Here is a 27,549-nt window from a genome sequence, read left to right as displayed (position 1 = left end):
AGCCAGAAACAAATAGACAATTGCAAAATGCAAGTTGTATTTATGTGTCTGGGCTACAAGAAGAAGCCCTCTTCACATGTGCAGTGTCCCTATTTTTCAGGGACATCCCTGATTTGGAGAAGCCAAATTTTCTGATTTGATCCTGGAATGTCCCACTTTTCCTTAGGATGTCCCTATTTTCACTGGAGAAATGTTGGAGGGTATGGACTTATCTGATCCCTGAGCCATCTGAAGGCAATCCTGTATAGGGAAGTATTTTAAAAAAATGTTTTATCATGTTTTTATATATGTTGGAAGCTGCCCTGAGTGGCTGGGCAACCCAGTAAGATGTGTGGTGTATAAATAGTAAAATTATAATTATGGAATGGGGCGTCCCTATTTTCATCAGAGAAATGTTGGAGGGCATGCATGTGCTTTGTCTCATTTTCAGACTTCTCACTTCTCTGCCATCAGAAATCCTACCCCCTACCCCTCACTCAAACCAAGACCTGCTGTGATGTGGAGTTCATGTCCTCACTTTCAAAGGATAGAGAGGAACTATGTATATATGACAGGATTTCCAAACTTTTCTGGCAACCAGGGTATCAAATTTTAGCTTTTGCCCCCGCTGGAAGGTGAGTGAGTTGCTGTAGCCTATGCATTTAAGATTATTTAGAGAACGAGAGACAGATACTTATGAACATGAAAAGGATTACTTGACTATCATTGTGAGTTTGGCTGCCTTTGTTTCTGTGAATAGGCCTATCATTGCCATTTTCTTAAAGTGGCACCTGATGCTCAGTAATGTAGGACTTCTCAAAAGAATATCAATGGTTCTATTTGATTAAGGATGCATTTCTTGAATGGGTAATTTACCTGAGGAGATGGGGTCTGGAACCTGTAATGTACAGGAGATTGGTTGAGAAGCAGGCAATTTTACAGTTTGAACTTAGAGAGAAAAAAAGAGAGTTGGGAGTTTAGTTGGAGTTAGCTGGAACTGTGGACTAGGGGCCACCTATGTGTAAGATGAGCAACCATGCTGCATACCTATTGGGGTGTACAGGACACTGGGTGTGGAACACAACAATGTTGTGTCTCCTCTCTCACTGTTGGGAATGATTCATATCCAACCATCCATTTACTCAACCTATTTACAAGTATCTTCCAGTTGAACTTCAGGGACAGGCACTGAAATGCCCATGTTTATTTAACTTGCCTTTATCCATTGTTGCTTGTTCACAGACACAATTCTTCCCCTCTCCTTTGCTATGACAGTGTATTTTGGTATAATTGAAACTGGACAAAGATCTGGCTATTCAGGGGCATTGTTTAAGTGGTTTTGTTGGTTTTTGTTGTTGCTGTTATTGATATGATATTTTTGTATATTTATATCTTAGGATTTACAGTGGTGCCTCTGATTGCAAATGGAATCCATTCCGGAGGCCTGTTTGCAACCTGAAAAGAAAGCAACCCGCGTCTGCGCATCTGTGCACGCACGGGTCGTGATTCGTTGCTTCTGCGCATATGCATGATGTCATTTTGCATGTCTGCGCATGCATGAGCGGCGAAACCCGGAAGTAACCCATTCTGTTACTTCTGGGTCGCCATGGGACCCAACTTGAAAACGCGCGAGCTAAAGCAAACGTAACATGAGGTATGACTGTATGTGGAATTTGTTTAAGTTTTCTTGTGTACTTTTTGATGTGTTTTATTTATTGTTTATGACTACTTTTTAAATTATATATATCTTTTCATATTGTAAGCTGCCTTGAGCATGGCTTCAACTATGCAAAAGCAGCATACAAATAAAATGATGATGATGATGAGCCCAGGGATTTGTTTTGAGTATCATAACTGAAAAGCACTCACTTCTCTTCCACACAAAAATCAACTCCTGGTTTCCTACATTTCTTCATGGAGGTGGAATAATTTTATTGCTGCAACTGGTCAGTAATCATTACCCATCTATTGCCAATCTTCCCAAGAACTAACGGTAGGTCCAGAACTACTGTCTGTCCACCTCTATTCTGGCAGACTGCCAGTGTGAGTTGGTGAATGTGGCGGACAGTTGTGATCCTACCATTTAAAATTTCCCACAATGCTCTTGGGCAAAAGTACATTTCGGAGAAGGGTGAGGAACCCATAGGGCTGCATTCCTTTCTGGCCAACCTTCCAGGAGTCACGTGCCACTGGTGGGTGGGGCCTGAGGCAAAAGTGGGCGGAGCAATGCATGTAAATGCTGCCTTTGTGCAGTAGGCTAGTTGCCTGGAGAGATTGGATGTGACCTGGGGAGAGTTCTGAGGTTCAGAGAGGCCTGCAGGGCATATCTGGATCCTGAATCTTGAGATTCCCCCCTCATGAAATGTTAAATGGCTGTTAAAGACCCAGCTGCCCATCATGGGGTTTTCAGGGTCCCTAGCAACTGCCAGAAGTCCCGGTGCACTGGTTAGGCCTGGGAATGTATTTGCCTGCACTTTGCTCAGCTTGTACATTTGTAAATACAGAAAATAGTACGGCAGTACGGTGAGCCTCCAGGACTCTCATTTACAGAGGAAACAAACCCCTTCAGGTGCCCGTTTCACCTCTTGGGCAGCAGGGGCATATCTAACAACACAGAGGCAAAATGTGATATATCAGTGGCTGGTTTAATGTTAACATAAGCCGATGAAAAGGTGTTGAGGTACGCAGAGCTAACCGTATATTCTTCTTCATTCATGATTGCTTGTTCCCCATCTCTGTCAATTAAATGGATTGCCATTCAATCGCTATGAAATGACAATGTCGCACATTGGGACAGGGAGAGGGAGGAGATGTCTGGGAGGTCAGCGCAGTGTGGGTGCAAGGGCAGAGCCAATCCAGTGCTCCTGCTGGTGTGCCCGCACCACGTCAAACTCCCCAACATCTCCTCTCCTTCTCAGCAAGCAACAACAACACACCAGCTGGTGTGCGTGTCTGTCCTGATGGAAGAGCTGCTTCGGTAATTCCTACTTTGAGACTGCTGGGACATCGAAGTTCCAGTGATTCAGCCCCTCTCTTCATGCCCTCTTCTGCTTTGTACACCTACCATCTTCCAGTATCCAAACCCTCTGTAGATATTTTGTATATGGCATTCTAATTAACTAATTTAAGTAGTCTGATTGGAGTTTTTCAAGCAGAATTCCAGATCTGATGGATACGTTTGACATTGTTGTTGTTTAGTCGTGTCTGACTCTTCGTGACCCCATGGACCAGAGCACACCAGGCACTCCTGTCTTCCACTGCCTCCCGCAGTTTGGTCAAACTCATGCTGGTAGCTTCGAGAACACTGTCCAACCATCTCGTCCTCTGTCGTCACCTTCTCCTTGTGCCCTCCATCTTTCCCAACATCAGGGTCTTTTCCAGGGAGTCTTCTCTTCTCATGAGGTGGCCAAAGTATTGGAGCCTCAGCTTCACAATCTGTCCTTCCAGTGAGCACTCAGGGCTGATTTCCTTCAGAATGGATAGGTCTGATCTTCTTGCAGTCCATGGGACTCTCAAGAGTCTCCTCCAGCACCATAATTCAAAAAGGTTTGGCATTACTATTACTATTATTATTTATTTTGAATTTATATACTGCCTTTCCTTCTAAAGGAACCCAGGATGGCAAATACATATAGACTATATTTGCACTAGATACTCCGCTCCTTCCTGTTTTTTAACCTATGTGTCAACATACGCTTTTGACATTTTGGGAGAGTCCAGACTCTCTTCTATCTACATGCATCAGTTGTCATAGGAACTGCCGTTCCTAAATCAAAGGCATGTTGACATTATAGCTGGCAGGGAGGGGCTGCAATGAATTCTTAAATGTCGCTAAGGTAACTGTTATTTTAACTGGTTTTGCAGAAAAGGGATTTTATTTTATTAGTGTGGATTTATTTTTGGCTGAAAAGATAAACTGAGGTTTAAGCTGCAGTTGATAACGTCAGAGGGTCTTGCTGCATGTTGACAGCCCCCCTCCTCAAGCCCCTAATGCTTAGGTCAGATAAGAGGGGGGAAATGGGGGGAAAGTAGTAAATGCAACAGAGACTGGGGGGGGGGGGAGAGAGAGAGAGAGAGAGAGAGAGAGAGAGAGAGAAGCTTAAAAATGATATTGAAAAAATATTCGTAGGCCCAGGACTTTTTTCAGCTGGAGCTTACTGGAACTCAGTTCTGGCACCTCTCAGATGGGCACCACTGCCATTCTAAGAGAGCAAGAGAAGTGTTCATGGTGAGTTCTGGCACCTCTTTTTTCTAGAAAAATAGCACTATGTAGACTGTTCTTAAAATGGCACTGTGCTGGTCCCATAGGTTACCTGAGAGGCGAGGTCAAAGGTGCAATGTGGAGGCAGACCATAGTAGCTGAAGCTGGGTGCAGGGCAGGGAGTTGGGTGAAGTCAGGAACAGGCTTACAAGCAGGGAGCCAGGGCGGGTCAGGAGCTCAGTCAGAAAAGCAGGACAGGGTTCAGGCAGGAACTAGCAACCAACAATGTTGCTCCCGCAACTTAGGACTGGGGCTGGCTGGCTTTTATCTGCCCTGAGGCATAGGGCGGCCCCGATCCTCTGGTGACTCGCCTCTCCTGGCCTGGAGTCCAGCACTCCTCCTGTGGGAACTTAGTTCCCTCCGCCTCTCTGCCCCGAGCCTCTGCAGCTCAGTAGAGGCTGGAGGGTTACTGGACCCAGAGGCAACCTCAGCTTCCTCTGACGGGGCTGAGAGTGGAGCACCTGCAGGCAATGGGTCCTCCATCACCTCAAGTGCCAGAGCAGACTCAGCTGATGCCTGCACCTGGATCCAGCACAGGTCCAGCACCCTTCAGGCTCATGCTCCAGCCCCGGCTCAGCTGGTTCTGGAGGCGGGGAATCCTGTGCAGGCTGGGGTCTCTCAGGTTCAGCATCTGAGTCCGAATCCCAGGCCATCACAGGCACCCAGTACATTTATGAACCCACATGTGTGTCATCTGTACTTTACCTACTTAAAGTATCATGCCACTTTAAACAGTAATGGCTCCCCCCAAAGCATCCTGGGAACTGTAGTTTATAAAGGGATTATTCTCCTCATAGAACTATGATCTTTAGAGTTCCCTAGGAAAAGGCCTTGATTATTAAATCACTTGGGGTGGAGGCAGGCAGCTGTGATGAAGTGTTGCAGGTCAGAGTTGTGGGTACCACACGGCATGCCCAGCATCCTCTAAGCTAGCCTACAGCCCTCAGGTGTGGTGGAATGTGCCGACTCATCACCTGCCCAGTTGGCTTCGGTATACATGCAGGCATGGCCAAACTTGGCCCTCCAGCTGTTTTGGGACTACAACTCCCATCATCCCTAGCTAACAGGACCAGTGGTCAGGGATGATGGGAATTGTAGTCCCAGAACAGCTGGAGGGCCAAGGGATGAGTGGCGCGGGGGGGACGGACTGAGGCAACAATATTTCCTGGCCAGTCCCGATTAGAGGCTAGTCGTGTGTGCCTGTGGTAGCTAATAATAAACTTATTACCCTGTTATTCACTTGCCAAGTTCGTCACTTGCCATTATTTCTCTAGTAAGTGTGACAAAGTTACACAAAAGCATGATGCTCACTGAGGATGCGGACTTGCTTCATCATGACCGACCTTTCAAAAATTTGCAAAAGCAGGTAGCACCTGCTTTGAGTTTTGATGCACTTGTCAGGTACATGTTTTCTAACCTTTTTATCTGCTGCCGAGTCACCAGACCTGAGAGCCTTTCTGCAAGGAGCAATGATAATTCAGAGCGATTAAAGTAAAATGCGGGCTGTTAGAACTTAATTTTGCCCTGCATTAAGAGCAATCTTTTGCATGTGGGAGAGGTTCTTAGCAAACCTAAAAATGTCAGATAAATTTCTTTTTTCTTTTTTTCTTCTACTTTAATGGGTAAAGCTTTGCAAAAATCACTGTCTTGGTTATTTTGGGGAGGCTCATTATGATTCACAAAAAGGAGCCACTTTTTGCTCCTTATGTGGCTTGACAAAACGTGGAAAAGTGGTAGCAATATGTTTGCGGTGATAGCTAAGCAGTAATATATAAGAGCAATAAGCACTCCGGGAAAAGATTAAAAAGAATTGTGAGAGATAAGAGATACAGAGAACAAACCAGCAAAAGTCAAGTATTTTACAGCATCAATGATTGCAGCAAGAGAGAGTTAACATATTGTTGTGAGTTGGCAGGTTATGTGTGTTAGGCTGCATGCCTGAGACCCTTCTAATTCATGGATCCAGAAAGGGTTAAAATCCAATGGAGGACTCCATTGTTGAAGTAGCCAGGCCTGCTTCTGGGTAATGTTCCCTAATTATTGGCTGCTAGGGACGCGAGTGGCGCTGTGGGTTAAACCACCGAGTCTAGGACTTGCCGATCAGAAGGTCGGCTGTTCAAATCCCCGCGACGGGGTGAGCTTCCATTGCTCAGTCCCTGCTCCTGCCAACCTAGCAGTTCGAAAGCACATCAAAGTGCAAGTAGATAAATCGGTACTGCTCCAGAGGGAAGGTAAACGGCATTTCCGTGCGCTGCTCTGGTTCGCCAGAAGTGGCTTAGTCATGCTGGCCACATGACCCGGAAGCTGTATGCCGGCTCCCTCGGCCAATAAAGTGAGATGAGCACTGCAACCCCAGAGTTGGCCACGACTGGACCTAATGGTCAGGGGTCCCTTTACCTTTAGGGTAATAAAGGAAGTGTCTCTGTGCTAGAGGGTAAATGGCTGGGGCCCCCTCCCCTGGCTCTTGGTGAGAAGGACAAAACTCAGAGTTGTGTGTATGAGCTAGAAGCTGGAAGCAGGACACAGGCAGAAGCCTGAGAAGGAGAGACATGCTTGATTTTTGCTGGAATTGAAGGCTGTGGGTGTTAATGCTGTGAACACCACCACCATAGGCTCAGGTTTTGTATATATGTGCAAATAAACCATATATCATAAAGACACTGCAGTCACTGCTGTCTCTTGTTCCAAGGAAACCCTGGATTAAGCTCCTGGAACTGTGGAGCCTCGCACCGCTCAGAGATTGGAGTGCCGTGCAATGATACAATTAACTTTCTCGTTCTATTTTTCTCACCAAAACCAATGGCATATAAATACCAACCTATACACAATGTTAAAAATATTATTTACCCCTGGAGTCTCTCACTGCTTGGAGATGTGGGCAGCATATAACACTATTGAGCCTACATCCCATACCTTGTACCAATTTATATCCCAACTTTCCTGCAAGGGATACGAGACTCAGCTAGATTGGTAAAGAAAAAGTGCTTTATACGCGTTGTATATGCATTATAACTCTGTGACACCAGGTGGCGCTGTGGAGTTCCATTTTTGCCAGACTGATTTTTCATAGAAAGCTTACAACACGTTTAACAGAAACGCTTCTTTGATGTGTCTAGATCCAGCCTCAGTGTGACGTGTGGTTCTTCCCTTCCAGTTTTGCATTCACAACTACCTTGTGTGGAAGGTTAGGCTGCTAGTAGGTGGCTGGCCCAAGGTCGCCCAGCGACTTTTCTGGCTGAGTGTGGATTTGAACCCAGGTCTCCCAAGTTGCAGTTCAACACTAACCACTACACCACACTGGCTCATAATGTTTAAGGTTTGGATTCTTTCTTGGTGCCATTTCTTTTCACTGCAGAGGGATGGAGATGCCTGTTAATACAGAATACAGTGGTACCTTCGGTTACATAAGCTTCAGGTTACAGACTCCGCTAACCCAGAAATAGTACCTTGGGTTAAGAATTTTGCTTCAGGATGAGAACAGAAATCGTGCTCCGAAGGCGCGGCAGCAGCGGGAGGCCCCATTAGCTAAAGTGGTACCTCAGGTTAAGAACAGTTTTAGGTTAAGAACGGACCTCCAGAACGAATTAAGTTCTTAACCCGAGGTACCACTGAGGTACCCCGAGGTAGGGGGTGGGTCTACTCATAAGCAGAGACAACAGGGAGAGAAAGGTGACTTCCATGTCGCTGGGAGAGATCATCAGGGGGTTTGGACTGGGTGTTCTTCAGTATGCAGATGACACCCAGCTCTACCTCTCCTTTAAATCAGAACCAGTGAAGGCGGTGAAGGTCCTGTGTGAGTGCCTGGAGGCGGTTGGAGGTTGGATGGTGGCTAACAGATTGAGGTTGAATCTTGACAAGACAGAAGTACTGTTTTTGGGGGACAGGAGGCGGGCAGGTGTGGAGGATTCCCTGGTCCTGAATGGGGTAACTGTGCCCCTGAAGGACCAGGTGCGCAGCCTGGGAGTCATTTTGGACTCACAGCTGTCCATGGAGGCGCAGGTTAACTCTGTGTCCAGGGCAGCTGTCTACCAGCTCCACCTGGTACGCAGGCTAAGACCCTACCTCCCCGCGGACTGTCTTGCCAGAGTGGTGCATGCTCTGGTTATCTCACGCTTGGACTACTGCAACGCGCTCTACGTGGGGCTACCTTTGAAGGTGACCCGGAAACTGCAATTAATCCAGAATGCGGCAGCTAGACTGGTGACTGGGAGTGGCCGCCGGGACCACATAACACCGGTTCTGAGAGATCTGCACTGGCTCCCAGTACGTTTCCGAGCACGATTCAAAGTGTTGGTGCTGACCTTTAAAGCCCTAAACGGCCTCGGTCCTGTATACCTGAAGGAGCGTCTCCACCCCCATTGTTCAGCCCGGACACTGAGATCCAGCGCCGAGGGCCTTCTGGCGGTTCCCTCATTGCGAGAAGTGAGGCTACAGGGAACCAGACAGAGGGCCTTCTCGGTAGTGGCGCCCGCCCTGTGGAACGCCCTCCCATCAGATGTCAAAGCGATAAACAACTACCTGACATTCAGAAGACATCTGAAGGCAGCCCTGTTCAGGGAAGTTTTTAAAATGTAATGCTGTACTGTTTTTAACACTGATTGGGAGCCGCCCAGAGTGGCTGGGGAAACTCAGCCAGATGGGCGGGGTATAAATAATAAATTATTATTATTATTATTATTATTATTATTATTATTATTATTATTCCATGTGTGCTTGCTGATGAAACTCTGGCTATCTCTGACAGAATTCTGAAACAGTAGAGCTTTGCTGTGTATGGCCATGTTTTATAAATCATAGAATCTTAGAGTTGGAAGGGACCCAAAGGTCATCTAGTCCAACCCCCCGCAATGCAGGAATCTCAACTAAAGCATCCATGACAAATGGCCATCCAACCTCTGTTAAAAAACCTCCAAGGAAGGAGAGTCCATCACCTCTCATGGGAGTCCGTTCCACTGCTGAACAGCTCTTACTTGTCAGAAAGTTTTTCCAGATGTTTAGTCGGAATATCCTTTCTTGCAACTTGAAGCCATGGGTTCGAGTCCTACCCTCCAGAGCAGGAGAAAACAAGCATGTTCCTTCTTCCATGTGACAGCCCTTTAGATATTCAAAGATGGCTACCATATATCCTCTCAGTCTCCTCTTTTCCAGGCTAAACATACCCAGCTCCTTCAAGCGCTCTTCGTAAGGCTTAACTTCCAGACCCTTGATCATCTTGGCAATCATGGGGGAGTGTAACATGTCACCAGACTCGATGAGTTATAGGATTTAGTGTTTTTCATGTTCCCAATGTACTTGTTGCCTGAAAGCAGTTCAGGGACTGCACTGGATTAACAGGGATCATTGTAGTTGGTGCAATGACACAAGCGAAAAACGCCTGCAGCAGGAATTACATTGACTTTGAGTGACATCCTGTTCAACTTCCTGTGTTGGCACCGCTGGGGCTGAATAATTTCAAGTAGCACAGAATCAGTAAGGGCTCTTTGTTCTCTCTCTCTTTCCCTTCCCTGGGTTTGTTGTCTATCCAGACAATCTCCTCTACAGCACCTTTACCCTTTCACAGGGATAAGCTTCGCTCTTCTAATCCACATATGTTTCTGGATCAGAGCTAGACCTCCAGATGTTGGCGGACTCCAGCTGGCGTGGCCAATGACCAGGGATGATGGGACTTGTTCTCTAGTAACATCTGGAGGGCTGCAGGTGTCCCATTGCTACTCTAGGTCATGATGAAATAAATTATTTGCACCAAATCCAACAGATTCATTCTAAAGATGAATCTAAAGGTAAATTTCTTGTGACGTAAAGAAAGGATTTTTGCTTTTATTTTTTACTGACAAATAAAACCGGAATAATGAAAGTAGGAGGGAATATACTTTAAGGTGTGATTTTAGCATATTTGTGGTCGTCTGTTCGAGTGTATTTTAAAAATGCAAGTTCTGTTTAAAACAAGATAACTGAGCACAGTAATTAAATAACATTCTATACCTATTAATTTATTGCCTAGTCTGTCTACGAGGCATACTACTACTTTTTACCACTAATTAAAAGAATATTATGGAAGAAGCCATGAATTAATTATGCTTCGAGGCTCTTGTAATAAAGAAGCTAATTGTGTAAAGACTGCTTCCTCTTTTCGTTATGACAACAAATATAGCTTAGACCTTGTATTGAAAAAAGTGTATGTGTGAACCTGTCAATCATAAACTGCTTCTTGTACAGCAATTTTCAGATGTTATTATGGACTAAAAGTGTTTGTGTGTGTGTGTTTGTGTGTGTGTGTGTGTGTGTGTGTGAGAGAGAGAGAGAGAGAGAGAGAGAGAGAGAGTAGCCTACTGCTCAAAACTTTGATATTGGCAGTTTTATTTCCAATTCCTTTACTAATAATTCCTAGTAAGGAATTCACAGCTGCCACACACTGGGTCAACAGTTTCAACCACTTCGATCACAAAGTCTCGTACCTGGTCAGTCACTGCCCGCTTAGACCCCACAAGTGTATATGTGAAATTAAGATTTTATTTCCATCCTGATATGCATCACTTTCAGTTCCAGATTCACGTATAAGATAAATGCTATAGCTTAGGGCCCCACTCTCTTGGGGCCCCCAAAAAATTTAAAGGAAAAAACCACTGGATGTACATTTCCAAAATATACGATAAAAAACAAATAATATAAAACCTACATACATTATTATCGTGGTATGGGAGCAGCTCTGAAATGGATAAAAAAGCTTTACAGAGAATAATTAAAATTGCCCAGAATGTTATTGGGCTCCAACTACCAACCCTGGATGAGATCTTCACGTCTCGCAGCTTGAAGAAGTCACACAATATCCTGAGAGATCCCACCCATCCTGCTCACAACCTCTTTGAACTGTTGCCTTCGGGCAGAAGATACAGGACAATGAAAACACAAACCACACGCCTTCTAAATAGTTTCTATCCAAGAGCTCTGATTGCACTAAATAATGATCTCAGGGCCAGTTGTAAGAAATAGCAAGCAGTGAGTAGTAAGGAATGAGATAGGTTTTAGGTTATGCTATGCTTTCAATAGGTTATGTTATATTCTGGATTATGTTATGTTCTAATAGATTATGTCTGAATAGGATGAGAGTGTTGGAGATACGTGCGAATGTGTATGTGAATCCGGTCTTGGGTGTTTGATTTTCGTTGTTGTGTATACTGTGTATATACGGACAATGACAATAAATCTATCATCTATCTATCTATCTATCTATCTATCTATCTATCTATCATCTATCTATCTATCTATCTATCTATCTATCTATCTATCTACAGCAACAGGGTTTTGTGTCTGTCGGCTCCTATGATGTAAGTAATAGGCCCCGCCTGCTAGCCTGCTCCCTAAAATATCACATATAAAGGGCCCCATTACCTTCAGTAGCTTAGGGCCTCATCAAACCTAAATCCGGCCCTGATCATTTTACACTTGTTTACACTGAACTGCATTTACCACCCATTCCCTCAGTTTGGAGAGGCCATTTTGGAGCTATTTGCAATATCCTTTTGTTTTAATGACCCTGAACAAGTCAGCATTGTCAGCAAACTTGGCCACCTCACTGCTCATAGGACTAGATCATTTATGAACAAGTTAATAAGCACTGGTCCTCAATACCAATACTTGGGGGACTCCGCTTTTACTTCCCTCCATTCTGAGAACTGTCCATTTATTCCTACTCTCTGCTTTCTGCTACTTAGCCAATTCTTGATCCACCAGAGGACCTCCCTCATTCCATGACTGTTAAGCTTAGGAGGCTTTCATAAGTTGCCTCTTGCAAGGGGTGCTGACTTAGACCCCAGGTTATGGGTGTGAGGAATGAGGATGTTGCTTTTCCACAAACCAATGTAACAGTTAGACAAATGTCTGCAGTCCAGACAAGTGGAGATATTTAGTGCTTGTGTGGTTGCAACAAGTAGACAAGTGTCTGCAGTTAAGATCTACTCACACTTGTGAACTGGAGATGTTAGAGCTTATGATCAGAATGCAGTATTTATTTTTTTTGCTTGGCTTAGCAAGTAATTGCATAGGAACATAGACCAAATAAGGGAAATGGTAAATAAATGTAGAGGGTCTCTGAAATCAGAGTAAGGGAAGTGTAAACTAAAAAAAATGTTTAGAGGTACTCTCATTTTGACTCAAGAAAATCACCATTTTATAGTTCAAATTGGGGGAAATAAATACAGTAAATGGACAAAAGGACAAAGATTCACAAAATGTTTAGGGGTATGCGTCCCCCAGGAATAATAATAATAATAATAATAATAATAATAATAATAATAATAATTCTAGAACAAGTTGGCTTCAGTTCCATATCTCAGATTCATGTGTGGACTTGAACACAGCTGTTCTTCCAGTTCCACGTTTCTCCAAATTTTGTGTTGGAGTTAATGGCTTTTAAAAGTACAAAATTGTGTATAAATGTTATTTTAGGATGAAATACATCTAGAAAGTATGCTTTAAATGAAAAAATAGGTTGAGAAATGTGTATTTGTGGGGAGGGGGATAAATCAACAATGTGTTAAATATAGATATTCAAATGTGACTTTTCATGTGAATTCTAAAAAACAACACCTGCAGAAGACAGAAATGGAACAGGGAAAGTTTATGAATGAAGACATGTGAAAATGACATGAACTGGAAATAGACTGGCCCCTCCATCTTATTAAGGAATTGGTCAAATCTTGACCCTAGTTTAGCCATAAGAGGTCAAACAAAAATAAGTTACAAATCATAACCCAATTACCACAGTAAACATAAAGCAGAATTATTAATACTTATTGTCTCAGCAATTTTCAACCACATACACTGTCAGCTAGTGTTCCAAAACGAATGTTTAGGTATGTGATGACATAGTTGGTGCTTACATTCATTCCTTGTTTGCCTCATAGTGCTATATTTAAGGTACCATTGCTATTTTTAATAACATAAATTACCTGGAAAGTGACAGTGTTGATGTTGGCTGACTTTGAATGCGAAATTAATAAGACCTTGTTTTTCTTCCTTTGAAACAAGGAGGGTGATTTAAAAATAAACACATGGGCTTGCAAGAGAATATCTAGGTTGTTTATGATATTTCTTCTCTCAGCGAGCTTAATAATGTTAATAAAAGATCTGAAAAAGTGCAGGGCTGAAAGAATTAGGTGGGAAATAAATGAGGATCTAAAACCAGGGGGAAGTTTCTGTGAGCAAATTAAGAATTCTTTGGGTAAACTGTTTCCTTAAGCAATGGGTTTCAAATTCCAAAGTTGCTGAGGTCTTGGATAAGGGAGTAAAAGACTTACAGAACAATCCAAAGCTTATTCTGGCTGAAGGAATCCAGGATTTGGCAAAAGCAGTGCTATGCTGGCACTACGTAAAGTACTCTGGTGATGTTATGCTGCTGGAATGGTCCAAACAGGCTGTTGTCATGGGTGGGATGAGGTGGCGCAGGGAACGAGCAAACGTACTCCAGGGCTACGTACACGGAATACATTTAAATCATATTTCCCCTCCCCTAAGATTCCTAGGAACTGTAGTTCACCCCTCACAGAACCACAATTCCCGGCACCCTGAACAACCTAAAGTTCCCAGTACAGTGGTACCTCAGGTTACAGACCCTTCAGGTTACAGACTCCGCTAACCCAGAAATAGTACCTTGGGTTAAGAACTTTGCTTCAGGATGAGAACAGAAATTGTGTGGCGGCGGCAGCAGCAGCAGCAGCAGCAGCAGCAGCAGCAGCAGCGGGAGGCCCCATTAGCTAAAGTGGTGCTTCAGGTTAAGAACAGTTTCAGGTTAAGAATGGACCTCCAGAACGAATTAAGTTCTTAACTCGAGGTACCACTGTATTCTTTGACGTGGAAATAATGTGCTTTGATGGTGTTCCCAGTGCTGAGCATCATTGTTGGTTCTGGAGAAGGAGCTAGAGTGAGGTGCAGGGAGTTTATTGTGCTGCGGCCATGGTGGCAGAGCAGATGCCATCCTCTTGCTACCTGCACCATGCTGGGCACCCTGAGCCACCCCATCCCAGGAACCAGCAATGGTGCTTGGCATTCGGAAGGCAGGTGAGCAACACTGGCCTGCCTACGCTTCTCTGCCAACCACCACTGGCTGGGGAAAGGCAAATGACCCATGGCATCTTTATCCTTTATTTGCCACTGTGGCTAAGTGGTTATGGAATTACTCTGGGGTGTTTGCAGTGTAGCTTTGAGTATAACCATGGTGGGGAACCTCTTTCAGGTTAGGGTTGCGTTCCTTTCTGGACAAATTTCCAAAGACCACATGCCTGTGCTGGGTAGGGTCAGAGGCACCCGTAGATGGAGCAATGGATGCCATCTTCACCTTTGTGCAATAATCTAGTTTCTACACACACTCACACACCCTGCATTCAGACAAGCAAGAGGCATTATCAGAGGTCAAGGACACATTCTATCCAGGCAAAAACATTTGGGGCATAATTGAAATATTGAAATACTTTATTGTCACTTGTACAACTTGTATCCAGTGAGATTACACGAGCACTGTTGGAGATAAGCAGTGTCCGGTGCACAGCGGAATGATGAAAAGTACGTGCCAACATGCTCTATATTACTTTATTTACACTTCAAAGCTGGTAATTTACAGAAAAAACATCTTCCCTCTGCCGGAGCAGAGAAAGGCATCCTCTCTCCTCTAAAGCACGGAGAGAATCACACTGAACTGCAAAGAACAGTGAAAAACAGGAAACCAGTGTACGTCACATCCAGTCTCCTTTCCCGTGAGAAAACCCAACAGCACTTGACTGTGGAATGTAAACATTGTCTTGTGACAAGCACTTCGCTGCTCAGTGAAGGAAGCAGAAACCAACATCCTCCCCCTTTCTGTGAACATCACTGGGCAGCGTGTTCGTACAATATCAGTACAAACCCAACTTCTGCACATAGGTACAGTGTTGATCCCTTGATACAATCTTGGACAATACATCAGCAGGAATTTCATTACCTGGCATATAGGACACCGTTACGAGTCCCTTTTGAATACGTTCCCTAGCATGTTGCAACTTCAATTGCAAGTGCTTCGTGCTTTGCTTACAACCTTCAGAATTCAGCAAAGCCAAACATGCTTTGTTGTCCTGGTAAACCTGGATTGGACATTTGACAGGAATTTTCATGTCTTTGCACAATTGTAACAACCATTCACAATCCTTAAGTGAATAAGACAGTGCATTCAGTTCAGCTTCACAAGTACTTAAGCTAACTGTTGTTTGCTTCTTGCATGACCAATCAAATAGACCCTGATTGTACTTATAGCAAACTCCAGACGTACTTTTCCTGTCTGTAGTGTCACTTCCAAAACTTGCATCTGCAAATATCTCAAGACCACCAGACTTCTGATTGTTAAATCTCAGTCTGTAATGCATAGTGCCTTTCAAATACCGCGCTATGCGTTTCAGAGCTTTCCAATCCTTAACAGTAGGATTGTTGACTTGTCTGCTTAGCAAATTACAGCTAACAGCAATGTCTGGTCTTGAACATCTGGCAATGAAGTTTAGCTTGCCTAGCACACTTCTGTACAGTGTAGTATCAGAAAATGCTTCTCCAGTGTCATCTACCTGATAACCTGTTGTCATCGGTGTGTCTACAGGGTTAGCATCCATCAGGTTTAGTTTGCTTAACACATCAGCAATTTTACGTGACTGGTGTACTAGAATGTTACCATCTTGATCTCTCTCTATTTCCAGAGATAGGTAGTTGTTTACCTCACCAAGATCTTTCATGTCAAAGTGCTCTTTCAATTGAGCTAGGGCGTTATTGTACATTGTGACATCTTCCCAAAAGAATAAAAGATCATCAACATAAAACAAACAATACAGTTTCTTTTGCCCCTCCTCTTTGACAAATACACATGGATCAGCTTTCCCTTGCTTAAAACCTAGAGAAAACAATACTTCAGTGAGTTTTGTGTGCCAACACCGTGCACTTTGTTTGAGACCATAAAGGGACTTCTTCAGAGCACAAACAAATCCCTGTTTTACCTGTACGCCATCAGGTGGAAGCATATAAAGTGATTCATCTAGAGATCCGTACAGAAAAGCTGTATTCACATCATGGTGACTAATGTGTAGATTCTCTTCTGCAGCTAGCTTGAGCATAAGCCTAATGCTCTCATACCTCACTGTGGGTGAGTAGGTCTCGTGATAGTCTTCACCTGGTACCTGTGCAAAACCTCTGGCTACCAATCTGGCTTTGTGTCTGACTATCTTGCCATTTTGATCAGTCTTCGCTTTGAAGACCCATTTGCTTCCAAGCAGTTTCATTCCTGGAACTACTGGAACAAGGTCCCATGTTTTGTTCCTTTCCAAGGAATCAAGCTCAGCCTTCATGGCATTTAACCATGGCTCAGCTTCCTTTGAATCCAAATCCTGGATTTCTTGGAAACTTGAAGGTTCAAACACCTTCTCGGAGCTTTTAACAGCTGTTACTGCTATCTTAGCAAACTCATCAGCAAATCTCTTTGGAGGTCTGCCTTTTGTCGCTCTCTGTGACCTACGAATTAGCCTTAAGTCTTCAATACTCTCCTCTTCCTTCTTAGGAGAAAAGTGACCTATTGTGAACAATGGTTCCTCCAATTCTTGATCAGAGCTTTCAGAGGGTCGCATAGAGGCTTTCGCACTCTTGAAATCCTCTGAATCACCCGATTCAGTTTCAGACTCAGAATCAGAACCTTCATCAGTGGGTGTGGGTTGTTGCGGTTGCTTTTGACTATCCTCAGTTTCATCACTGTCATCAGGATAACATTGGAAAATTCCCACATTCTCCCCCCACTTGGCATTGTACTCAACACTTCTTGTGAGCTTAATTTCCTTAGAGTCAGTCATCATTATTCTGTAAGACCCTTTCTGATAACCTAGAAAGATACCATGCAATCCACGCTTGTCTAACTTGGAGTTTTGTGGTGAGTGAACCCACATGTCAGAACCAAAAATTTTCATGTGTTTGATGTATGGCTTCTTGCCAAACATCTTCTCATAGGGGGTACAACCAATCGCTGAAGATAACCTGCGATTATAACTGTAAGTGAAACATGAGAGAGCTTCGACCCAATAACTCTCTGGAAGATTGGCATCATGCAGCAAGGTTTTTAACCCTTGAAGCAATGTCTGATTTGCTCGTTCCGCAAGTCCATTCTGCCATGGCGAGCGAGGACTAGACAAATCGTGTTGAATTCCTTTCTCAGTCAGAAAAGCTTCAAACTGCTGAGAAGTGAATTCTCCCCCGCGATCACTGAAAAGAGTCTTTACCTTCTTACCATGCACATTTCCCAACCAAGCACAGAATTCCTTGAACCTTGGAAAAGCCTCTGATTTCTGCTTGAGATTGTACACATAAATATACCTGGAAAATGCATCAATGAGAACCATGAAGTACCTGTTTCCACCCAAAGAGGGCGCTAGTGGTCCAACCAAATCAGCATGAACAACCTGGTATGGTTCTGTAGCTTGCCTACTAGACACCTTACCTTTCGCAGCCATTTTTACCTTGTTTGCTGCGCATGCCTTGCACTTCATGTGGTACCTGCAGGGTTTAATAGTCATACCTTCAACCAAGGCAGGCATTTTAGATACTGCCTCAAAATGCAAATGACCAAATTTTCGATGAAAATCGTGAATACATTCTGCATGCAAACTTTTGTTAGAACCTGCAATGCAACAAGTGTCATCCTGCACAACATCATCAAAATACAAAACATACAAACGATCAACATATTCAGCATGCAATACATAATCATTTTTCTTTGTGATGATGCACCTTTTGTTCTTAAAGGAAATGTCAATTTTCCACTCATTCAGCTGTCCAACGCTGAGCAGATTATGTTTGGCATCTGGCACATAAAGCACATCCTGTATCGATAAGTCCAAACTGTGAAGAACAACAGTTCCGTAGCCTTTACTGGGAATTGTGTGGTCATCCGCCTGGTGAATCGCACCTTCCTGCGGTGTAAAAGACACGAACAGTCGCTTATCGTTGCACATGTGGTGGGTCGCCGCTGAATCAACAACGAAGAAAGATCTAGACGTCTTCTGGACCTCTGCAACCTTTGGAGTGAAGCGTGAGACCATTGCCTTGTGCTGCGTTGTCCTGGACACCGGACCTTTGCCTTTGCCTCGGCCTTTTCCACGCGATGAGCTTTCGCTGCGCTGCTCTGTCTTGGCCCTGGGATATCTGCATTCCCTCTTCATATGGCCTAGACGTCCACACGTGTAGCATTTCACTGCCTTCAAAGCTTTGGCGCCATCTGGTGGTTCCACTGCACTATGGGATGACGTCTGTGAAGACTCCCCCTTGCCCATGCAGCTATCACCCTGGCGGTCTGCTCCATTCAGAATCATGGCAGTATCACTGGCTACTGTGAGTTGAGCATTTGGCTGATTGGCATCAAATTCCCCACTTGCCTCATCCAGCCTTCTGCAGCTAGCCATCATGACTATGGCATTAGCCTTCTGCGTCATCTCTGCTGCTTTAAATCAGGCTGCTTTATACTAGCTGTGTCTGTGTACAGCTGCTTCATTCCAAAAGCAAATTCAAAACAGCCTCTGCCTTTGAACCTGTGCCTTTCTGCTTAACTGCTTTGCTTATCTGCAGCTGCTTCAAACCGCATTCCAAAGGCAAGTTCAAAAGTGAAAGTTCTCTCTGCTGTCTTAAATTCATGCTGCGACACTGCTGCAGCTGCTTTACTTTCGATTTCCCCCAGCATAGGAAAAATTTATCCTTCTAGCCTTTTGCCTGTGCCACGGCAAAACCGGCTATAAAAGTTCAAAGTCCAGCCATAAAGCCATTAATTAGAAGCTGGCAGGCTGCCCGGAGCAGTAGCACATACCTCATCAAATCATCTTGACGCGCAGAGATATCGTCCGATCCGGCCCTCTGCATTCCGATCCTTTGCCGGCACTCCAATTCTTTGCTCCTTTGTTCCTTTGCCAGGAGCCCGACTTCTGGAGTCCATTCTCAAAACACTGCGTTTTTCTGGGCCCATAACCAAATGTTGGAGATAAGCAGTGTCCAGTGCACAGCGGAATGATGAAAAGTACGTGCCAACATGCTCTATATTACTTTATTTACACTTCAAAGCTGGTAATTTACAGAAAAAACATCTTCCCTCTGCCGGAGCAGAGAAAGGCATCCTCTCTCCTCTAAAGCACGGAGAGAATCACACTGAACTGCAAAGAACAGTGAAAAACAGGAAACCAGTGTACGTCACATCCAGTCTCCTTTCCCGTGAGAAAACCCAACAGCACTTGACTGTGGAATGTAAACATTGTCTTGTGACAAGCACTTCGCTGCTCAGTGAAGGAAGCAGAAACCAACAAGCACCCCTCACTCAGCTCTCTTAGTCTTAATTCCCCTCTTTTACTGATGCACACCCACCAAACCCAAAAGTCAGTTGCCCTGTTGTTAGCTTTTCATTCAGCAGCCTAACAGCCCATGGATAGAAGCTGTTCTTTACCCTGTTGGTGCGACTAATCATGCTTCTATATTTTCTGCCCGAGGGCAGGAGATCAAGAAAGTGCCGGCCAGGGTGTGAATCATCCCTGAGAATTTTCCTCACTCTCCTGAGGCAACGTTCTTCTGCGATGTCATCCAGTGGATTCACGGGACAGCCCATAATATCTTGTGCTGTCTTCACCATCCTCTGTAGGCACTTCCTATCAGTTGATGTCAAACCAGCGTACCACACCATGATGCAGTATAAAAGGACACTTTCTATAGTGGACCGGTAGAAGGAGATAATCAAATGTTGATTGACATCGTAATGCAGGGCTGGTAAGGATTGTGCAGCCTGGGGACCACTCCAACAACCAGAGAGAAATGCTTAGAGGGTTGCTTTTGCCTCTGGGCCTTAGGCTCACCACCATGTAAATATTGGAAGCTCCCTCTCATTTCCTTCTGGTAGGACTGGTTTTTCCCCAGGCATGCAAAAGGTGAGCAGAGCCTTATTCGCAGCTTCTCCCCATCCAGTGTCCTGTGCACTTGAGTTGCTGCTCAGGATATTAGGAAGCACTATTCTCTGTTCCACCCTGTATTTGACACATGCAGCACTGCTTCTGTTCCACTGCAGTTCATCTTCTGCCCCAAACGGCATTCATCTCTATGTCTACTGTTGTGAAATTACATAGATCACACCTTTGCCCCAAGGGACCCGTGTGTGCTCTCGTCACAGGCATCCTGGCCAGAGGATGGACTTGCTGTGTCGTATGGGCCCTTCTTCCTTCCCTTTCTGTGTTACGCTACAAGCCACACTAGGGGAATTAAACTCCTTCCAGTATGGATGAGTAGGACCTAGCCATACCTTTCTGGGCCAGTGAGGTTGTTACATTCAGGGTGCTGAAGGTGGCCTTTTTGAATGATTTGTGTATTGTGATGTCAAAGTGTCTGTGCTGGAGAGGTGTTACCATCCCCATGAGCCAATTGGCTCCCTCCAGGTGAAGGTGGCATCAGTGTCCCTGTCTCTGATTCACCAATGGATGCTGATTGTGTGTCTGCCATTTTTATGCTATTTGGGGTTTTCCTGAGCTGTGTGTTTGCTCCCTTTCTGTGCTAAGCAGGTATAGAATATGGCAGCTGTTCTGCCAGGATAGTGCTCTCCCCTGCCATCCTTGGTGTATTTTGGACCGCAACTCCCACCAGTCCCAACCAGCAAAGCCAATGGTAGCTGACGATGAGAGTTGTAGTCCAAAACATCTGGAGGGTATCATGTTGCCTAACCCTGGTCTGTAGGATTGCTCTGTGAAGGGTACGAAGGCTTCAAGGAGTTTTCTGTGTTACAAAGCTGACAGGTTGAAAATAGCATCAGAATAATTTAGAGAATTCCACTGGCAGAAAACATATGCTCTTCCTTCATAGAGAACATTTTCCAGTGGAGGATTTGCAGGCCTCTGACCTTCATACTCTGGTAGATTATGTTTGTTATATAATTCATGAGTTTATCAGATAGAAATATCTGACACCTCACATTTTTGAGAAGCCTGCTTCTAATTAATTCCTGGTGCCTTATCGTATCCTTTTCTTGATTTCTCAGATTTAAACAGTGTTCCACAGGTGCTGGCCTGAATATTTTGCGCTATCTATCTATCTATCTATCTATCTATCTATCTATCATCTATCATCTATATGATTTTTGTGCTTAGTTTTTGCAACCTATAGTAACATTTATTATTATTATTATTATTATTATTTGAATTTATATATAGCTTTTTATAAATTCAGTTATTATTATTAATAATAATATCTGTTACTATATATAGATAGATGATAGATAGATAGATGATAGATAGGCATGCAGGGATGCAGGTGGCGCTGTGGTCTAAACCACTGAGTCTAGGGCTTGCCTATTGGAAGGTCGGTGGTTCGAATCCCCACAATGGGGTGAGCTCTTGTTGCTCTTTCCCAACTCCTGCCAACCTAGCAGTTCAAAATCACATTGAAGTGCAAGTAGATAAACAGGTACCGCTCTGGCAGGAAGGTAAATGGCGTTTCCATGCGCTGGTTTCGCCAGAAGCGGCTTAGTCATGCTGGCCACATGACCTGGAAAAACTGTCTGTGGACAAACTCAGTCAGTAAAGTGAGATGAGCGCTGCAACGCAAGAGTTGTCCGCGACTGGACTTAACTGTCAGGGGTCCTTTTTATATAGCTCTTTACATGGAGGTCTCAGGGCGGTTCACAGAATAAAATCAAAATATAAAACTACAAAATACATAATCAAAATAAAAACAACAACCCAATAACCACCACCATCCAAAAGGAGCCACATTTTAAAAGGGCATAGATGTCAATCAAATCAACCAAAGGCCTGGTTAAAAAGGAACGTTTTTGCCTGGCGCCTAAAGGTGTATAATGAAGGGGCCAGGCGAACGTATGTGGAGATGGAGGTTAACCCCTCCTTTCCTCCCAGCAGTAGAGTCTCTAACTGAATTATGCTACCCTGTCTACAGATGCATTTGCCTTTCAAAAAAGTGATTGATAAAAAAGTCATGTCTGTCACCTGAGTAGAAACTAAGTTTGTATCATCGGTTCAACCATGTATACAATTTGCAAATACTAACGTGATGAAAAATGTTGGTATTTTGGCCTCAGTACAATTCTGAATATCACTGTATGTTGAATTTCATGGTAGGGAATAAGTGTGTGCATGTCCTTCAAAACTGCTTATGAAATATCACTCAGTTATCTATTTTGTGCCCTCACCAAAGCCAAACTAGGCATGATACACAAGCTCCATCCACACCAGGGGTCGGCAAAGTTTTCCTCGCCTGGGCTGGTTCACTCCAGTGGCAATCCCTCTGTGGGCCAGATCATGCGCGCATGCATAAGTGCGCATGCCCACGATTTCCCAGTGTCTGTGCATGCGCAGACGGGATTTTTGGTGCAGCGGAAGTGAGTCTCTGCGCTGCGCTGTGCCGGTTTAGCACAGCACGCGGGGACTCGCCGAGCGGGCAGCTTGGCTTGGGGGCAGTTCGGGTGCCGTTTAAACGACCCCTGTGGGCCGCTTGTGGCCCATGGGCCTTAGGTTGCCAACACTTGATCCACACTATACATTTAAAACACCATCATGCCACTTTAGAAGAAGAAGAGTTTAGATTTGATATCCCGCTTTATCACTACCTTAAGGAGTCTCAAAGTGGCTAGCATTCTCCTTCCTCCCCCACAACAAACACTCTGTGGGGTGAGTGGGGCTGAGAGACTTCAGAGAAGTGTGACTAGCCCAAGGTCACCCAGCAGCTGCATGTGGAGGAGCGGGGAAGCGAACCCGGTTCACCAGATTACGAGTCCACCACTCTTAACCACTACACCACACTGGCATGACTTCTCCCAAGGAATCCTGGGAAGTGTAGCTTGTAGAGAGTTACAAAAGGACCCCTCCCTCACAGCTTCACAAGTGGTTTAACAATCAATCTCTCTTCCCACTTTTCTTCTTCACACAGATCTTTTTACATGGTGTAAAACCAATGTCTCAAATTCCTTTCTGACACATATTGGAAGGTGTGGGTCACATTCAGTGTAGTAGCAAGCAGCACTTGGAGTGAGTGGAATGACTTTGTCTTACACAACAGGGATACCCCCCCCCACTTCTCTTCTTCCAAAGCATCCCCTAACTCTGTTCTGGGTTTCCCCACAACACTCTGGAACAGGGTGTATGAGCAGGCGGGGTGTGTGGGTGTGTGGGGAAGGAAGTGAAGTCCCATGGTGCAAGAGGATCTGCTTGCACATTTATTTAGTAGAATACAACCCAATGTGACTCGCTCCCTCCATCCTATGGGGAGATTTGATGGCAAAGAGCAAAGAGCAACCACAGGATTCTTGCCTTTTTTCATAAGCAAAATAGTAGTCAGAGTTACAGGAAATAAAAAAAGGGGGGCAAGGGGGAGACATCCCAGAGTACCCCAGTATCATCTTGCCTAATCATGCTTTCCTTGAATTTTTGCCATCACCCCTTTCATGGAGACGGTCCATCGTCAATGCATGTGTGGTCTTCTTTTGTGCAGAAAAGCAAGCAGAAACCCTTCCCTTTTCATTCCTTCTTCTTTGTACAAACGACTCCTGCTGTGAACGGGCGGTCCTAGACCACCCAGTGGGCCTCCGAGTGAAAAATAATCAACTAGTCATTAAGGAAAGGGCTGAAAGAAAGGAACATATTTTCTAAAGGTCAGCTGAACCCACTGAGCACTTACATGGTGGAAATTATAGCGTGAGTCTTTCTGGGTAGTACAGGACTAAAAGACCCTGTAAAGAAAAAGATACAAAGCCATTTTATAGTGCAGCCTTTTTTAATGTTTCAAAAGCACCTTTCCTTTCCTCTCTTTATGTGCATGTTGATCTACAGCTAAGTGCAAACAAAATATTGAAATGTGAATATTCAGGACTCCTGCTTGCTTCCCTTTAGCCGAACTCTGATTCCTGGCCAGGGAAACCTCATACGTGTACACAGCTCTCTGTTGCTGTATAACACAGAAAACTTCTGTATACCAGGGCAGAATATTCCATTGGCCCCTTCACTAACCCACCTCTCCTCTACCTTATTCAGCAAGCAGGAAGGTAGGCATGGTTTGTGGTTGGCAAGCACAGAGGTGGGCAACCGAAGGAGAGATGAAGCAACATGAATGGTGGAAGACAGCATTGCTCTTGACACATATTCCCTCACAACCTCCAGGTTCTGCAAGTGGCAAGCAGATTGACCAGACTCGATGTTGGCAGCCTTGTGTATTCAACACACATTCTCCAGCACTGCACTCTGGTTCTGTCTTTCTTTTTGCTTTACCAGGCAGCTTATGTTGCAAACAGCTCTGTATTTTTGCCTGGTGGGGCTGGCAGAGAGACCTGGTAGAACTGGCATAGCATTGCGCTCTGGGCCAACTGATGACCTGCTTGTCTTTCTCCTGGGATATAGGGCTAGGGAGGAAAGCTTCCTGTGCTTGCAAGCTTCCCCTTAATGGGTTATACTCAATGTTAGTCATACTCATTGAATCATAGAAGCATAGAGTGGTAGAGTTGCAAGGGACCACAGCTAAAGCATCCATGGCAGATGACCATCCAATCTCTGCTTAAAAACCTCCAAGGAAGGAGAGTCCACAACCTCCTGATAGAGACCGTTCCACTGTTGAACAGCTCTTACTATCAGAAAGCGATTCCTGATGTTTAGTTGGAATCCCCTTTCTTGTCACTTGGATCCATTGGTTTGCATCCTACCCTCCAGAGCAGGAGAAAACAGGCTTGCTGCTCCATCCTCCAGCTCTTATTGTCAGAAAGTGATTCCTGGTGTTTAGTTGGAGTCTATTTTCTTGTCACTTGAATCCATCGCTTCGTGTCCTAACCTCCAGAGCTTGCTCCCTCCTCCACGTGACAGCCCTTCAGATATTTGAAGATGGTTATCAGGTCTCCTCTCAGTTTCCTCTTTTCCAGGCTAAACATATCCAGCTCCTTCAGCCATTCCTCATAAGGGTTGGCTTTCAGACCTTTGATCATCTTGGTTGCCCTCTGTGGCGATCACACAGGGTCCCCAGATGCTTGACGGTCTATTGATCCCTGTGCCACCACTGTGCTCGCTTCCCCGCTGCCACCAACCCGTTACTCTCGGGTACACACAGGCAGTTGTTAAAATTAAACCAACTAAGCAAGTTTATTTTATAAGCATTAACACGTTTATGGTTTCAGATAATTTTTCTTGTCAGTTTCTTAACCTTAGTTTCTTTACCGGCCTGTACCTTCCCAATACCTTCTGAGTGATTATCCCAACTGTTTAACTGACTCCTCTTAACAGATTCTCTCACTCTCTCACATCAAACTAGCCCAACCCACAGCCTTATCCTCTCTCTCTCTCTTCTCTAACTCCAGACTGACTTCTTAACCACTCTAACTAACTCCTCCCCTTGGGTTCCTATAGGTTAGTCATTTTACAATTAGTTAACCCTTTCCTTATGAACCCAGTATGATGTCACACACCTAGGAGGGCAAACGCCACACCCTCCTCTGCACACATTCCAGCTTATCAATATCCTTCTTAAACTGTGGTGCTCAGAACTGGACACAGGATGCCAGGTGTGGTCTGACCAAGGCAGAATAGAGTGGTAGCCTTATTGAAATAAACAGACGAGAGAGAAAACTCACTGATTTCAATAGGTTTACTCAGCGTATAACTAGCACTGGATTTCACTCAATATATTTATTCAACAAAGTCCTGTGTGTTACAGGCACAAAGAAGTAATTCCTACCTGCTGAATGCGAGGCCCTGGGGAAGCCACAAGAAGGCTAGCAGGAACTGTAGCAAGCAGGCTTTTCTTCTCCACTGAAGTGAGATACATTGAGCCTGGAAATCATATGTGGGGAGGAATGTGCCCAGAATAAGGATGAAGGATGAATTTGTTCACTTTGCATTTTACTGGGAACTTATGTAAATCCCTGAACTGAAACATAGCTATCCTTTAAAAGTGCAGCAGCAAAGGGACTGTGACCAACATCATGGGAGGGTGAAACTGTCCGGCTCCCTTGTTATGTTATTATGAAATTGTTCTTGCGATGGGAGATTTTGAGAAGTTTTCCTGTTTTCTTTGTTGAAAGTAGCTTTGAGCATGATCATTTTTGTGGAAATACAGATAAAAATATGAATGGATGAATGAATTTTTCACCTCTCTGAATTTTGCAATGCACTTCTCCAATAAACAAAATGAATACCAAAATGACATGGTATAAGGGGAAAGTACATATTAGTGAAAATAATGTACAAGATGCATTATATTAGGGGAAATTGTTTCAAAAATGGGTATATTATCGGGAGAGATGCACATAAAATGTGCACAAATGTACGTGCAGACTTTTAAAAAAAAGAAGTTCAAAAACTGATGCAAAGATGGAGCAAACTGAATATTAGAAAAATTGACAGATTTGTCCATCCCTAGACCAGAGTACTGTTTTCTGTCAGGCATAAGAAGCTTTTCAGTGAGTCTCCCTCACTGAGTAATTGCACATAATTACGGTCTTGAGGAATAAAGATTTAATTCTCTCTGTGTGTGTAATGGCTAAAGAAGTGTCTATGTTGAAGAATGATTATTGGCAAAATGGGGGGGGGAGAGTTGAGATATGAGACAGCTGTATATAGGGACAAATTTTGAGTGGAGGAAATGGAATTCAAGTTATGCCTCTTTTGAAAACTGGTAGGGGGTGTGAACTGGTGAAAGGTTTAAATTTCTCATACAGACTGTTGCCTTGGTTCATTTTGCTTTGTTTGAAAAGTGAGCAAAAGTTGTACCATAAATGGGCTGCTGCTTGAAAAGTGCAAGTAAATATTATGATCTTGTCTCCTAAAGCTAATAAGGCCCTGATTACTTTGCAATTCCTTGACTCTGTTCACTTATTCATGTTGCAGGAATCTCGGCAGCCTCAGAGACCATATTATGGCAGGTGATTGATGGGCTGGAGGCACTGCCTACACTGGCGGAGGAAGAGGAGTGCGGGGGGAGCGCACTGCCCCCTGCAGCGCAATCCCCAGGGTGCCATCGTGGCTGCCTCCCACCCACGCTGGGCAGCACGCCCTGCCCCCAGGATGCACGCCATGCCCCCAGGACGTGTGCCACGCCCCCGGGATGCATGCCAGACCAGACCCACCCCCGCCTGCTCGCCACCCCCTGGTGCCAGAGTATGAAGCTCTGCCACTGACTGCTTACCTGTCTAAAGTAGCCCATGGATGCTGGGCCAATTCTAGAACTGGCTCATTGGCCAGATCCATTTCCCCTTCCCTTGGTAAAATGGTAGTGTGAAGTGGTGTGAAGTGTATCCCACTTAAAAATGA

General features: G+C 44.5%; 1 long non-coding RNA gene across 2 annotated transcripts; it reads left to right on the top strand.

Moving 5' to 3' along the window:
• The first annotated feature begins 346 nt into the window (after window positions 1-346).
• Window positions 347-27,251, top strand: LOC310847232. Of its 2 annotated transcripts, XR_014565702.1 has the most exons (4): window positions 347-614; window positions 1,377-1,633; window positions 25,955-26,230; window positions 27,127-27,251. It is a non-coding gene; the product is annotated as an uncharacterized lncRNA (long non-coding RNA). The 2 variants fall into 2 exon arrangements; XR_014565701.1 differs by lacking the exon at window positions 1,377-1,633.
• Window positions 27,252-27,549: the final 298 nt, after the last annotated feature.

Source organism: Podarcis gaigeae, assembly GCF_964106915.1.
Source record: "Podarcis gaigeae genome assembly, chromosome: 6".
Classification (NCBI taxonomy): domain Eukaryota; kingdom Metazoa; phylum Chordata; class Lepidosauria; order Squamata; family Lacertidae; genus Podarcis; species Podarcis gaigeae.
This window is presented reverse-complemented; position numbering and strand designations above follow the sequence as displayed.